Here is a 13,092-nt window from a genome sequence, read left to right as displayed (position 1 = left end):
GGGCCTGGATGCTCCAGGGAGATGGTCAGAGGGCTCAGGGGTTAGAGTGTGCCTGTTGCTTACCTGTAGAGAGACAGCAGAGCCTTCACAGGTCTAGAGCAGGGGTTCTCAAACTTCATTGCACGACCCCAGGACGGGGGATCGAAGCCTGAGCCCACCCAAGTCCCACTTCCCCGAGTGGGGGGGTCCAAAGCCCGAGCCCCACCGCTTCGGACAGGGGAGCCAAAGCTGAAGCTCAAGGGCTTTAGCCCCAGGCAGGGGGCCTGCAACCTGAGTCCTGCCGCCCAAGGCTGAAGTCCTCAGTCATTGGTGTCGGCCCAGGGTAGTGGGGCTCAGGCTTCATCCCCGGCCCCCAGCAAGACTAAGCCAGCTCTGGTGACCCCATTCAAAAGGAATCATGACCCACTTTGGGGTCCCGACCCACAGTTTGAGAACCGCTGGTCTAGAAGGGAGTGCTTGTGTTGCCTGTGGCCAGTGGCATTGGGCAGGGCCGGCTCCAGGGTTTTTGCCGCCCCAAGCGGCGCAAAAAAAAAAAAAAAAAAAAGTTGCGATCGTGATCTGCGGCGGCAATTCAGCAGGAGGTCCTTCGCTCCGAGCGGGAGTGAGGGACCATCCGTCGAATTGCCACCGAATAGCTGGACGTGCCGCTCCCTCCGGAGTGGCCGCCCCAAGCACCTGCTTGGCAAGCTGGTGCCTGGAGCTGGCCCTGGCATTGGAGAGCTGAACCCTGGCAGGCACAGACAAGGCTTCTTCATGCTACGGGCAGGTGCTACCAAGGTGCCTCATGAACCTGGAAGTGTTACATCCAGCTCCTGGAGTCAGGTGATTATGGGAGAAGCTGGGCTTCCATTCTAAATGAGAAAAGGGTGGAGCCCTTCTGGCTGTAGAGATAAGCTTGAAAAATGTGACTCAAGTGTGACCAAGGGATCAGAAACCTGAATGCAACCCCCCCCAGCACGCACACATGATTTTTTGAACCATTGTGGTTGACAATACTTCATGCCCTAGTCTCCCCCAAGAGTCTGTTCCCCTAATATGTCTCTCCATGCCTCTCAGGTCCTGACCCTAGTCATTGGGAATCCCCTTTAAATGAAGGTGTTGAACAACTAATAGTTCCTAGAAAATACATAGAAATGCTTTTCTTTGCCATATGCTGCTCAGGAGAATCCAAGATATTATTCCACATGCCCACATTTTTCCAGCACCAGAGGCTTTACTCAGATTTCCATAGACTTTAATATTGCCCGAGCTCTCTGAAGTTAATGCTAGAAGGGTGTTGCTATGGGTCAATAGACCCAATTTATGAGCTTCTTTCAGCCCCATCCATTTTGACAGGAGTTGCATGACGGGACCCTAAATCAGGAAAGAGCTAGCTGTACATCAGAGGAGTCCTTTTTGTGTAGCAGTTTTATCATGGTTAAATTCCAGGAACTGTCCTGTGATCTGTACAATATGGGGCTGGATATTTACTCATCCTGTAGCTACTCTAAAAAGGCACTTCTCAAGCTGAGGTGTGGACCAGTGATTATATGGACCACTTACTGGTGGGCCACTGACAGCTGCGAACTCACAATATGTGGCTTCACCTCTTTGGTTCCAGGTGCTTCTTTACAGGCAACCTGGCTCTTCTGGTCACTTTCTCCTACAGCTTATGCTAGAGATCTCAGTGAAAGCTGCATGTCAGCAATTGCTGTATTTGCCCAGGGGACACTGTGCAATAGCAAATGAGACCTTGAGTGGGTGGGGACATGGTCTGTATTCAGGGGACAGGACGGGGCGCTGTTCATGAGATGATCTCTAATAGGATGTTACTATGCAGAACATGCCACTGCTCTAAAAGCTTACACCAGAGAGTATCCCCACATCAAATGTGGAAAGTTCCCTTTTTGATCCAGCATCTGTTTGATTTTTATTTTTTCCTAAACAAAATGGAATTGATTTCGGGGGTAACACAGGCTTGGTGTTGTTTTTTTTTAAATTATGTACCTCTCCAAGTTAAACATCACCCCAATAGTCACTTGCTTAACCTTCAGTTGCTATCCCATACATAGTCAAAGATAGATAATAGTTAAAGTCAATCCCTTTTCTACTTAGCTTGGATTGTGTGTTGCCACAGTGAAGATATTTACTCTCTCAGTGCCTCAGTTTTTCCATCTGTAAAATAAACAGGATGCTTCCCTAACTCACAGTGCTGATGTGAGGATAAATACACCTCTACCCCAATATAACGCTGTCCTCAGGAGCCAAAAAAAATCTTACCAGGTGAAACCGCATTATATCGAACTTGCTTTGATCTGCCAGAGTGTGCAGCCCCGCCCCCCTGGAGCGCTTCTTTACCGCGTTATATCCGAATTCGTGTTATATCGGGTCATGTTATATCGGGGTAGAGGTGTACATTAACCAGGGCCGGCTCTAGGTTTTTTGCCACCCCAAGCAAAAAAAATTTTGGCTGCCCCCCCCCGTCCCAGCCCTGGGCTCCTCGCCACACCCCCCATGCCGCCCCAACCCTGGGCTCTCCCCCACCACCCGCATCCCCCTGCCGCCCCAGCCCTGGGCTCTCCTCCCCACCCCTGCCGCTCCAGCTCTGGGCTCCCCCCATCCCCCCACCACCATTGCCCCCCACACACACCTTCTGCCACCCCAGCCCTGGGCTCTTCCCCCCACCCCCATCCCACCTGCACCCTCCTTCCGCCGCAGCCCTGGGTCACTGGTAACTCGCTCCCAGGGCAGGTCATTCAGCAGGAATTTTAGATGTGCACAGAACACAGACAGGACTGGTTCCCGCATGGTTACAGAACTGCAGTAAAGTGGAACAATTTTCAGCTTGTGTGATTGGAGGATATCTGGATGCATATTATAAGACTGTCCGACATAAATGAGGAAAAGTTGAGGTGCCTTTATTATTCTTTTGTTCCACTCTTTCTTTCTATGAGGAATTTACCAATGCAATCTCACTGTCTTCCTTTTAAACAAACAAACAAAAAAGGCAATGGCTGTTAAAAATAGCAATTCCAGTCCTAATAACCACTGGGAAGTATTTCTTGCTCAATTTTATCCTACTTTTTCTACAGCAAGTTACAGTGGATCAGTATATTTGATTTGGAAGAAATGAAGTAACAGCCGCCCAAACTGAGCTTGAGCACTCATGAATTTTGAGGTGTTCAAATCTGGAAGGCAGGTGCTGGAAGGGGTGGGAGGGGGGACTGTGGATCCGCAGGGGAGCACAGCAGCATGTATGCAGCAGTGTGTCTGGCGCTGCGCAAAGCCAGACACCCTGGTCTGAGTGGCATGGTAAGGGGACTGGAGGGTTGGAGAAGGGGTAGGGGGTTCCGGGGGGGCAGTCAAGGGACGGAGCGGGGTGGTTGGATGGGGCGGAGGGTCGGGGGGACAGTCAGGGGTAGGGGGGAGGGTGGGTTAGATGGGTCAGGGGTTTGGGGGGGCAGTCAGGGGACAGGCAGTAGTTGGATAGGCATGGGAGTCCCAGGGGTTTGTCAGGGGATAGGTAGGGGGTGGAGTCCTAGGGGGGAAGTTGGGGGGCATCTCAGGAGGGGGCAGTTGGGGACAAAGACCAGTGAGGCTTAGATAGGGGGTGGGGTCCTGGGGGGCAGTTGGGGCAGGGGTCCCGGGAGGGGGTGATCAGGAGACAGGTAGCAGGGGGGTTGGATGGGTTGGGGTTTCTGTGGGGGGCAGTCGGAGGGAGTGGATGGTGGCAGGGTGGGGCTACCCTCCCTCCCCGTGAAGTGTCCTATTTTTTGAATGTTAAAATATGGTATCCCTACCCTTCCCAGTGCAGCTCTCCATTCACAGCAGGCTGCAGCATGAGGTCTCAGCTTCCTCACTCCCTCCCCCTCTTTCTTGTTGGTAGTGGCCAAGGGAATGCTGGGAAATGTAGTTCTTTCCCTGCTCCAGGGCTGGCTCTGTAGGCAGGGAGCTAACCAAGAAACTACAGCTCCCAGGGCCCCCTGTTGGTTCTCAGCTCCCATGCTGGATCCCTGCCACCCCTGCAAATTGGCTGCCCCAAGCACATGCTTGCTTTGCTGGTGCCTAGAGACGCCCCTGACATTAACATAAGTAAGGTACTTGAGGCCAGATCATTAAAGGTGCTGAGTCTCCTAGCTTCCACGGATCTCCCAGACCTGTTCCTTAACCTACAAGTCCAGTTTCCTCAACAATACATAGTTTGTCTTTAACTGTGTGCATTTTTAATGTTCTTTTTTTCTTATTTGAATAAGAAAAATCTTGAAGTCTTCCCTGATGAATTGCCTTGATTTTCAAATGGAAGTTAGGAGTCTTGATACCTTGGTGGATGTAGGCCTAGGACAGTATAAGAACCTTGATATCTATAGCTGGAGTCTGCACTCATTCAAGGCAAAAAGAGTTTGGCCACTTACTTCAATGGAGCAGGATCAGGCTATTAAAGGATAAAATCTACAGAAAGTTATAACTGCAAATCTTACTCATACACACATTCCCTGTGAACAGCATCATATTTGCTTCATGTCTAACATCAGTACTGTGACAAAGTTCCTCCTCTATCTTGGTGGGTCCTGCACTTATTGGCAGATTTTCTTGCCTCAGAGATTCACCATGTGGGTTGGGGAACAGCCCAGAGACCTTCCCGTCTGGATTGGGAGGTTTGGGGGGAACCCGGACCTGCCCTCAACTCCGGGTTCCAGCCCAGGGCCCTGTGGACTACAGCTGTCTTAATTGATTCTAGTAGCTTCTTCTTAATTGGCTCCATGTGTCCTAATTAGCCTGCCTGCCTTAACTGGTTCTAGCAGGTTCCTGATTACTCTAGTGCAGCCCCTGCTCTGGTCACTCAGGGAACAGAAAACTACTCATCCAGTGACCAGTATATTTGCTCTCTACCAGACTACTATACCCCACTGGTCTGGGTCTGTCACATATTCCTCCCCCCTGCTCAACGGCAAGGGGTTGGACAGCTTAGGATGCCAGACATGGCAATGCCGATGGCTTGTCACGTGTGCACTGACAGCTCCCTGCTCTGTGTTGCACACGGAACTGGAAAGATTGGCGGGATAAGAACCATCTGGTCACCCTTGTGTTTTTCTCCTTGTTCCGCTGCATCCATTGAAGAGGGGCATGGTCGGTCACGAGAACAAATCTGCGCCCGAGCAGGTAGTAGCGCAATGTTTCCATGGCCCATTTTACAGCGAGGCATTCTCTCTCCACCACTGCATATTTTTGTTCCTTTGGAAGGAGTTTCCCATTGAGGTATAGAATTGGGTGTTCCTCCTCCCCGACCATCTGTGATAGAACGGCCCCCAATCCTACTTCCGATGCATCCATCTGCAGGATAAACTCCTTGGTGAAATCAGGGGCTTTCAGTACGGAGTTACTGCAGAGGGCAGTCCGTAGGTCTGTGAATGCTTCCTTTGCTGCGTCAGACCATCTCACCAGATCAGGTCCACGGGCTTTCACTAGGTCTGTCAGGGGGCTTGCCCTTGTGGCAAAGAGGGGGTGAAGTGAGGCGGTGTGGCACCCCTCCGTCCCGCATAGGGCCGAACTTCCCCTAACCCCAACGTGGGCGGAGCCACCGGGTCCGGCGCCCGCCCCTCCGAGGTCACAGCCCCGACCCGGAAGTATAAAAGCCTGCCTGCAGAGCTCAGTGGAGCCCAGGCCAGCAGAGAGAGCAGACGTCCCGGGCCGAGCTCCCGCTTGGGAGACAGCCGCAGGCCACGAGCCCCCTGCTACCCCACCGCGCCGGTCGAGCCTACCTCTCGCCAGGTACCCCGAGGAGGACTGGCCAAGCCTGCCCCAGGCCTGCTACCCCGAGGAGGAGCCAAGCCTGCCCTGGGCCCGCTACCCCAAGGAGGACTGGCCAAGCCTGCCCCGTGCCAGCTACCCTGGTGGAGAGCTGCCGGACCTGCCCCCAAACCCCGCACCAGAGGAACTGATGCTGCCTGAGCCCCTTAACTGATTGTTGCTCAGCCCCTGCACCAGGGGGCCTGAGCCCCTTAACTGATTGTTGCTCAGCCCCTGCACGAGGGGGCCTAAGCTGTGACTGTTTGTGTCCTGCCCTGACCCAGGGCCTGGGCCTACTTTAAACTGTTGATTGTTGCTCAGCCCCTGCACCAAAAGGCCTGAGCTAGCTGATTGTTTGCTCAGCCCTGCCTGAGGGCCTGAGCCCCCTGAACTGTGGGTCACTCAGCCCCTGCGTAAAGGGGCCTGAGCTTTGACTGTCTGTGCTGTAGTGAGTTGGTGTGGCGCCCCTCCATCCCGGAGGGTAGAGCCCCGGTGCAAACCTACTACAGGGGATAAATCGTCAGTAATACCCCACCACACCTAGGAACGCCCGGACTTGTTTCTTGCGACTTGGTCGGGGCCAATTTTGGATGGCCTCTAACTTGTTCACGTGGGGTTTTACCAGACCTTTTCCCACAATGTAGCCAAGATATTTGGCCTCCGTAAACCCTACAGCGCACTTGGCAGGGTTTGCTATAAGGCCAGCTCGCCTGAAGGTATTGAGGACTGCCTCCACCTTCTCCAGGTGGGTTTCCCAGTCTGGGGTATGAATGACCACATCGTCCAAGTAGGCAGCAGCATAACTGTTATGCGGGCGTAATAGCTTGTCCATGAGGCGCTGGAAGGTAGCTGGGGCCCCATGTAGTCCAAAAGGGAGGACAGTATATTGAAAAAGACCCTCTGGTGTAGAGAACGCAGTCTTTTTCTTTGCGTCTTCTGCAAGGGGAATCTGCCAGTACCTCTTTGTCAAGTCTAGGGTAGTCAAGTACCGGGCATTACCCTGACGGTCCACTAGCTCATCTATGTGAGGTATGGGGTACGCGTCGAACTGGGATACTTCGTTTAGTCGCCGGAAGTCGTTGCAAAATCTTGTGGTGCCATCAGGTTTGGGCACCAGCACGATTGGGCTGGACCACTGACTGTGGGATTCTTCAATGATCCCCAACTCCAGCATTTTTTTTACTTCTGCTTTTATTCCTCCCTTTTTGCTGCTGGCACCCGATAGGGCCTCATTGTTACTCTGGCCCCAGGGTTCGTGACGATGTGGTGATATGCCTCAGTTGTTCGACCCGATTTTGTCGAGAACACATCTTGGTTCCGGAAGATCATCTCAGACACCTCATTCTTCTGGTCTGGTGTTAAATCAGGAGACACTCTCACTTGTTTGGAAGGCTTGTTTTCCTGGGTTAGGTCTTTTTGGGCTGTTGTGCATGCCTCTTGTGCATGCCAGGGTTTCAGAAGGTTAACGTGATAAATCTGTTCTTGTTTTCTGCGTCCTGGCTGCCGCACCTTGTAGGTTACTTCCCCCACGGGTTCAACCACCTCATAGGGCTTGCCATTGGGCCAGAAGTTTGCTTTCTGCCCTGGGTACCCATACCATAACCCGATCCCCTGATTGGAACTGTCGCACTTTTGCCTGGCGATTGTAATGGGTTCGCTGGGCCTCCTGTGCCTTCTCCAAATGTTCCCATACAATAGGGGTAACCTGGGCTATCAGTCTCACATCTGCATTACATGCTCTATTATATTTCTCCCCTCATTGGGTTCCTCTTCCCAGATCTCTTTGGTGATATCTAGTATGCCACGGGGGTGACGCCCGTATAATAACTCGAAGGGGGAAAACCCAGTTGAGGCCTGAGGTACCTCCCGGATAGCGAACATAAGGTAGGGTAGTAGGGTGTCCCAATCCTTCCCGTCCTGACTTACCACCTTCCTTATCATAGCCTTGAGGGTTCTGTTAAACCTTTCTACCAACCCATCAGTCTGCAGATGGTAGACCGAAGTTCTCAGGGTATGTATATGGAGCAGCGTACAGAGGTCCTTCATTAGCTTCAACATAAATGGGGTTCCTTGGTCGGTTAATATCTCCTTCGGTAGCCCCATTCGGGCAAAGATCCCCACCAGCTCTTTGGCTATAGTTTTAGAGGCCGTGTTCCGCAGGGGGACGGCTTCTGGATAGCGAGTAGCATAGTCCAAAACAACAAGTATATATTGGTGGCCCCGAGCCGTCTTCTCCAGGGGTCCCACTAGGTCCATGGCTATTCGCTCGAAGGGGACCTCTATGATGGGAAGGGGTACTAAAGATGCCCTCAAGTGGGGATGGGGACTGTGCAGCTGACACTCCGGGCAGGAGGCACAGTACCTCCGCACTTCATGTACTCCGGGCCAGAAGAATCATCGTAGGACTCATGCCAGGATCTTCTCTACCTCCAAATGCCCCCCAAAAAGATGACTGTGAGCAAGACTTAATACAGCGTTCTGGTGTTTTTGAGGTACTAGGATCTGCTGTACCTTCTGCCCCTGCACTGGTGCAACACGGTATAAGAGATCCTTCTTCATTATGAAGTAGGGTCCTGGTCCCTGGGTTTTCCCTTCCACGGGGACCCCATCTATTTCAGTCACCTCCTTCCTAATGTTGTCATATCTTGGGTCTTCTGCCTGGTCCCGTCCAAAATTTCCTCTCCCGGGGCTAATCTGCCCAAGATCTAGGGGCCCAGTCTCTGTTGCCTCTACTGGTTCAGAAGCATTAGGGTGGGAGTCAACTCAGGTGCTTCTCCCTCCTGCGTGGCCTCCTTTTCAGCTGCGCGGGTCCGCCTACCTACAAGAGCTACCCTCTGGCTTTGGGTCAGTATTCAGGTTCCCAAGGCCTTAGCTGCCCTTCTTTCCCTTTGTTTTTCTACCCTGTCTGGGAGTGGAAAACAAATCTGGGGATATTTCAGAGAAGATTGGGGGTTGACAGTCTGCTGTGGATGCCTCACCAATTTTAGGGTCCCCATCTTTCTCCAATCTCCCTACTGGGAGTAAGTTTCCAAACCCTGGGAAGTCCCTCCCTATGAGCACCGGGTATGGGAGTTTAGGGACTACACCTGCTGCTATCTCAGTAGTGTTCCCTTGGATCTCGATTTTTACTGGGATAGTGGGGTATGGACACATGTTATCCCTGTACGTTTAGCCTGCAGCAGCTGACTACGCTTCACGAGCTTCCCTGAGATAAGCGTGATAGCACTCCCCGAATCAACCAGTGCCGTGGTCCCCACCCCATTTAGTTTCACTGGTCTGGTATACATATGTGGGGTTAATGAGACCCCCACAAGGTGGATTAGGGAGCATGGATTGGCCCAGTTCCCCAGGTTACACTGCATAGGCCCCTCAGCATTGAGACACTGTGCAGCTATGTGTCCCCACTCCCCGCAGTCATAACATCTGTATGGACCCCTAGGCGTTCCCCGGTCTCTTGGTTTGGGCAGTCTAACATCACGATCCTCTTCTCCCTCAGAGCTCCGACTCTTTGTGGCCTCTGATGGGCCTTCAGCCTCTCTCTTTTTCCACCTGGGCCCTCCTGGTGGCCCAGTCACCTGAACTTTAGGGCTTGGTGCTGCTAGTTTAACCCAGGGTGCTTCTTCCTTAACTGGTCGGGTCAGCTCCCTTGCTGTCCTTCGCCTCTCTACCAGGGCGACAACCTCGTCATAGGTGAAGGGTTCGTTCTGGCTTACCCAGGCATGAAGGTCTGGTGGTAGTCCCCTCATGTATCGGTCGATGATCAGAACCGCTAGTATCTCTTCCAGACTCCGGGACTCTGTTTGCAACCACTTTCGTGCGAGATGGGTGAGGTCATACAATTTGGACCGCGGGGTTTTGTCTTCCTGGTACCTCCAACCGTGATACTGCTGGGCCCGCACTGCTGTCGTTACCCCAGATCTGGCCAGGATCTCTGCTTTCAGCTAGGGGTAGTCTGCCGCAGCCTCTTCAGGCAGATCATGGTAGGCCTTCTGGGCCTCCCCACACAGGAATGGGGCAAGGATGCCAAACAACTGATCTCGAGGCCAGGCCTCCCATAGGGCTGTCCTCTCAAAGGCCAGAAGGTATGCCTCTACATCATCTTCCCGTGTCATTTTCTGCAGCCAACGGCTGGCCCGTATGAGCCGCGTCCCATCATGGCCGCGATTCAGCTCTGTAAGAGACTTTACCTGGTTTACCAGTTCCCGCAACATAGCTCGGTCTTGAGCAGCCTGGTCCATCAGCAGGCGATTAGTCTCTTGCTGCAGCTGCGCTGCCTCCTGTTGGGCGGCTGCCTGGACACGGGTAGCCTCCTGCTGGGCCGCTGTAGCTTGTATCAGTGCCTGCACTACGTCATCCATTGTGGTGAAAAAAATAAACCCTCTCCCTTTTTTGTTTTTGTTGTTGTTGTTGTTGTTTTTTAAATCACCCTCCTTCTTCTGCCGCACCGTGCACCCCAAGATCCCATCCCGACACCAGTGTGACAAAGTTCCTCCTCTATCTTGGTGGGGCCTGCGCTTATTGGTGGATTTTCTTGCCTCAGAGATTCACCATGTGGGTTGGGGAACAGCCCAGAGACCTTCCCCTCTGGAAGAACCCACAGTCCAGGTCAATTGGGAGGTTTGGAACCCGGGCCCGCCCTCTACTCCGGGTTCCAGCCCAGGGCCCTGTGGACTGCAGCTGTCTATAGTGCCTCCTGTAACAGCTGCATGACAGCTACAACTCCCTGGGCTACTTCCCCATGGTCTCCTCCAAACACCTTCCTTATTCTCACCACAGGACCTTCCTCCTGGTGTCTCATAACGCTTGTGCTCCTCAGTCCTCCAGCAGCACACCCGCTCTCTCTCAGCTCCTTGCACCTCTTGCTCCCAGATCCTCACACTTGCACCACAAACTGAAGTGAGCTCCTTTTATAACCCAGGTGCCCTGATTAGCCTGCCTTAATTGATTCTAGCAGCTTCTTCTTAATTGGCTCCAGGTGTCCTAATTAGCCTGCCTGTCTTAACTGGTTTTAGCAAGCTCCTGATTACTCTAGTGCAGCCCCTGCTCTGGTCACTCAGGGAACAGAAAACTACTCATCCAGTGACCAATATATTTGCCCTCTACCAGACTCCTGTACCCTACTGGTCTGGGTCTGTCTCAGTACCTATATGGCAAAGTCACTTATGCCCCAAAGCACCACTCTGCTAGATTTAAACTTTATCCTCTTTCTGTCAATTACGTCAGTTGTTTAGCGATTATAATTCACTGGCTTTATTTATATCTGGTACAGTACATAAACCCAAGAGTGATTAAGTTCTGGGCCCAAAAGCTGAGATCCAAGGCAGCTCCAGGCAGGATCAAGAAGAATAACAATACTATTTTGCGCATACATAGCACCTTTCCTCCAAGGATCTCCAAGCATGGGGAAATTTCATTATCCCTGTTTCACAGCTGAAGAAACAGAGGCTCAGAGCAGTTTGTGGCCTGTTAGTCAGAGATGATCTGTGATTTTTTTCCAAAGTGGTACAGTAAGCCATTGGGCAGAGCAAGGAATAGTGTGGAAGAGTTCTGGATCCCAGTCACTGCTTCCCATGGGATCTGCCAATGTACAGCCATTTTGCTGCTCTCAGGCTCACTCCCTGCCAGTGTCTCATGTTCATTGAGAGGCATGTTTTCCATTGACTATTTTCCCCAGAGCTGCCTTCACCTTGTGATTCCATAGGCTGTATATGATGGGGTTTAGCGTGGGCGTTACAATGCAATACAGAGTAGAAATCAGGATGTCTATACCCAGCAAGTAGCCCAAGCGGGGCTGATTATAATTAAACGAGCCATCCCGTAATCCATAACAACGATGGTAAGGTGGGAGATACTGGTGGAGAAGGCCTTGCGTCTGCCCTCAGTGGAGTAGATTTGGAGGATGGCTTGGATGATACAGATGTAGGAATCCACAGTAAACAAGCAGGGTCTGATGCCAATGAACACACTGGCTGCATGCAGAACAGCTTTGTTCAGGGCAGTATCAGTGCAGGACAGTGCCAAAAGATGGCGCAAGTCGCACATGAAATGGCTAATATCATCAAGCCCACGGAATGACAGAGCAGACCTCCGAAGAGAGTGGAAGGGTGAAGTAGAAAGCCACATGCCCAGGATCCAGCAGCCGGCTGGAGAGAGGCTCTCCTGTTCATAGTGACTTTATAAAGCAAGGGGGGAATATAGCAATGTATCTATCATAAGCCAGGGTGGGTAAGAAGATCCGTCCTGAACCAGGTGGTGTAATGAGAAAAAAGATTTGTGCCAGGCACCCAGCACAGGAAATGGTCTTTGTCTCCTGGAGGAGGTTCACCAAAATTTTAGGGATAGTAGTGGATGTATAGAAGAGGTCTATGAGGGACAGTTTACAGAGAGGACAGTACATGGGCGTGTGCAGGCCTGTGATTATCATAATGATCATAATGTTCCCTACAAGGAAATGGTGTAATAAGCAAAAATACCAGAAAGAATAATGTCTGCAATGCAGGATGTTTTGAGAATCCAGAAATATGTATTCTGTCACCTATGTCTCGTGTTCCATTTATCCCTACGGGAAAGGAGAGTAAGAATTAATCAATAAGTCAAACACCTCTAACTCAAAAAATACCACCAGTAGGAGAACACTTCAATCTCCCTGGTCACTCAATAACAGACCCAAAGTGGCAATTCTTCAACAAAAAATCTTCAAAAACTGACTCCAACGTGAAACTGCAGAACTGGAATTAATTTGCAAACTGGACACCATCAGATTAGACCTGAATAAAAACTGGGAGTGGTTGGGTCATTACAAAACCTAAACCTAATTTCCCCAATCCTAATTTCCCCCTACTGTTACTCAAACCTTCTTGTCAACTGCCTAAAATGGGCCTGTTGTGAGGCGGTGTGGTGCCCCTCAGCCCCGCAGAGGGAAGAACCTCCCCTGACATCAACGGGGGCGGAGCCAGTGGGTCCTGCGCCCACCCCCCAGAGGTCACGGCGCAGGACAGGAAGTATAAAAGCCCAACCCCCAAGCTCACTTGGACCACAGCCACTGGAGAGGCCAGACGCCTGTGACCTAGCTCCAGGTTGGGAGACGCCGGCAGGCCGCGGCCGACCCAAGGACTGGCCGGACCAGCCGAGCCTACCCCTTGCCAGCCACCCAGAGGAGCAGCCGAGCCTACCCCTTGCCAGCCACCCAGAGGAGCAGCCGAGCCTACCCCTCGCCAGCTACCCGGAGGAACTGATGATGCTGGAAACCTCCAAGGACACCTCCCTAACCCAGGTACCTTATGAGGGGGAGTCCGGAAGTAGCCCGGGGTGGCCAACCCTAGTCTG

The sequence above is a fragment of the Trachemys scripta genome, chromosome 10 (genome assembly GCF_013100865.1).
Source record: "Trachemys scripta elegans isolate TJP31775 chromosome 10, CAS_Tse_1.0, whole genome shotgun sequence".
Lineage (NCBI taxonomy): Eukaryota > Metazoa > Chordata > Testudines > Emydidae > Trachemys > Trachemys scripta.
This window is presented reverse-complemented; position numbering follows the sequence as displayed.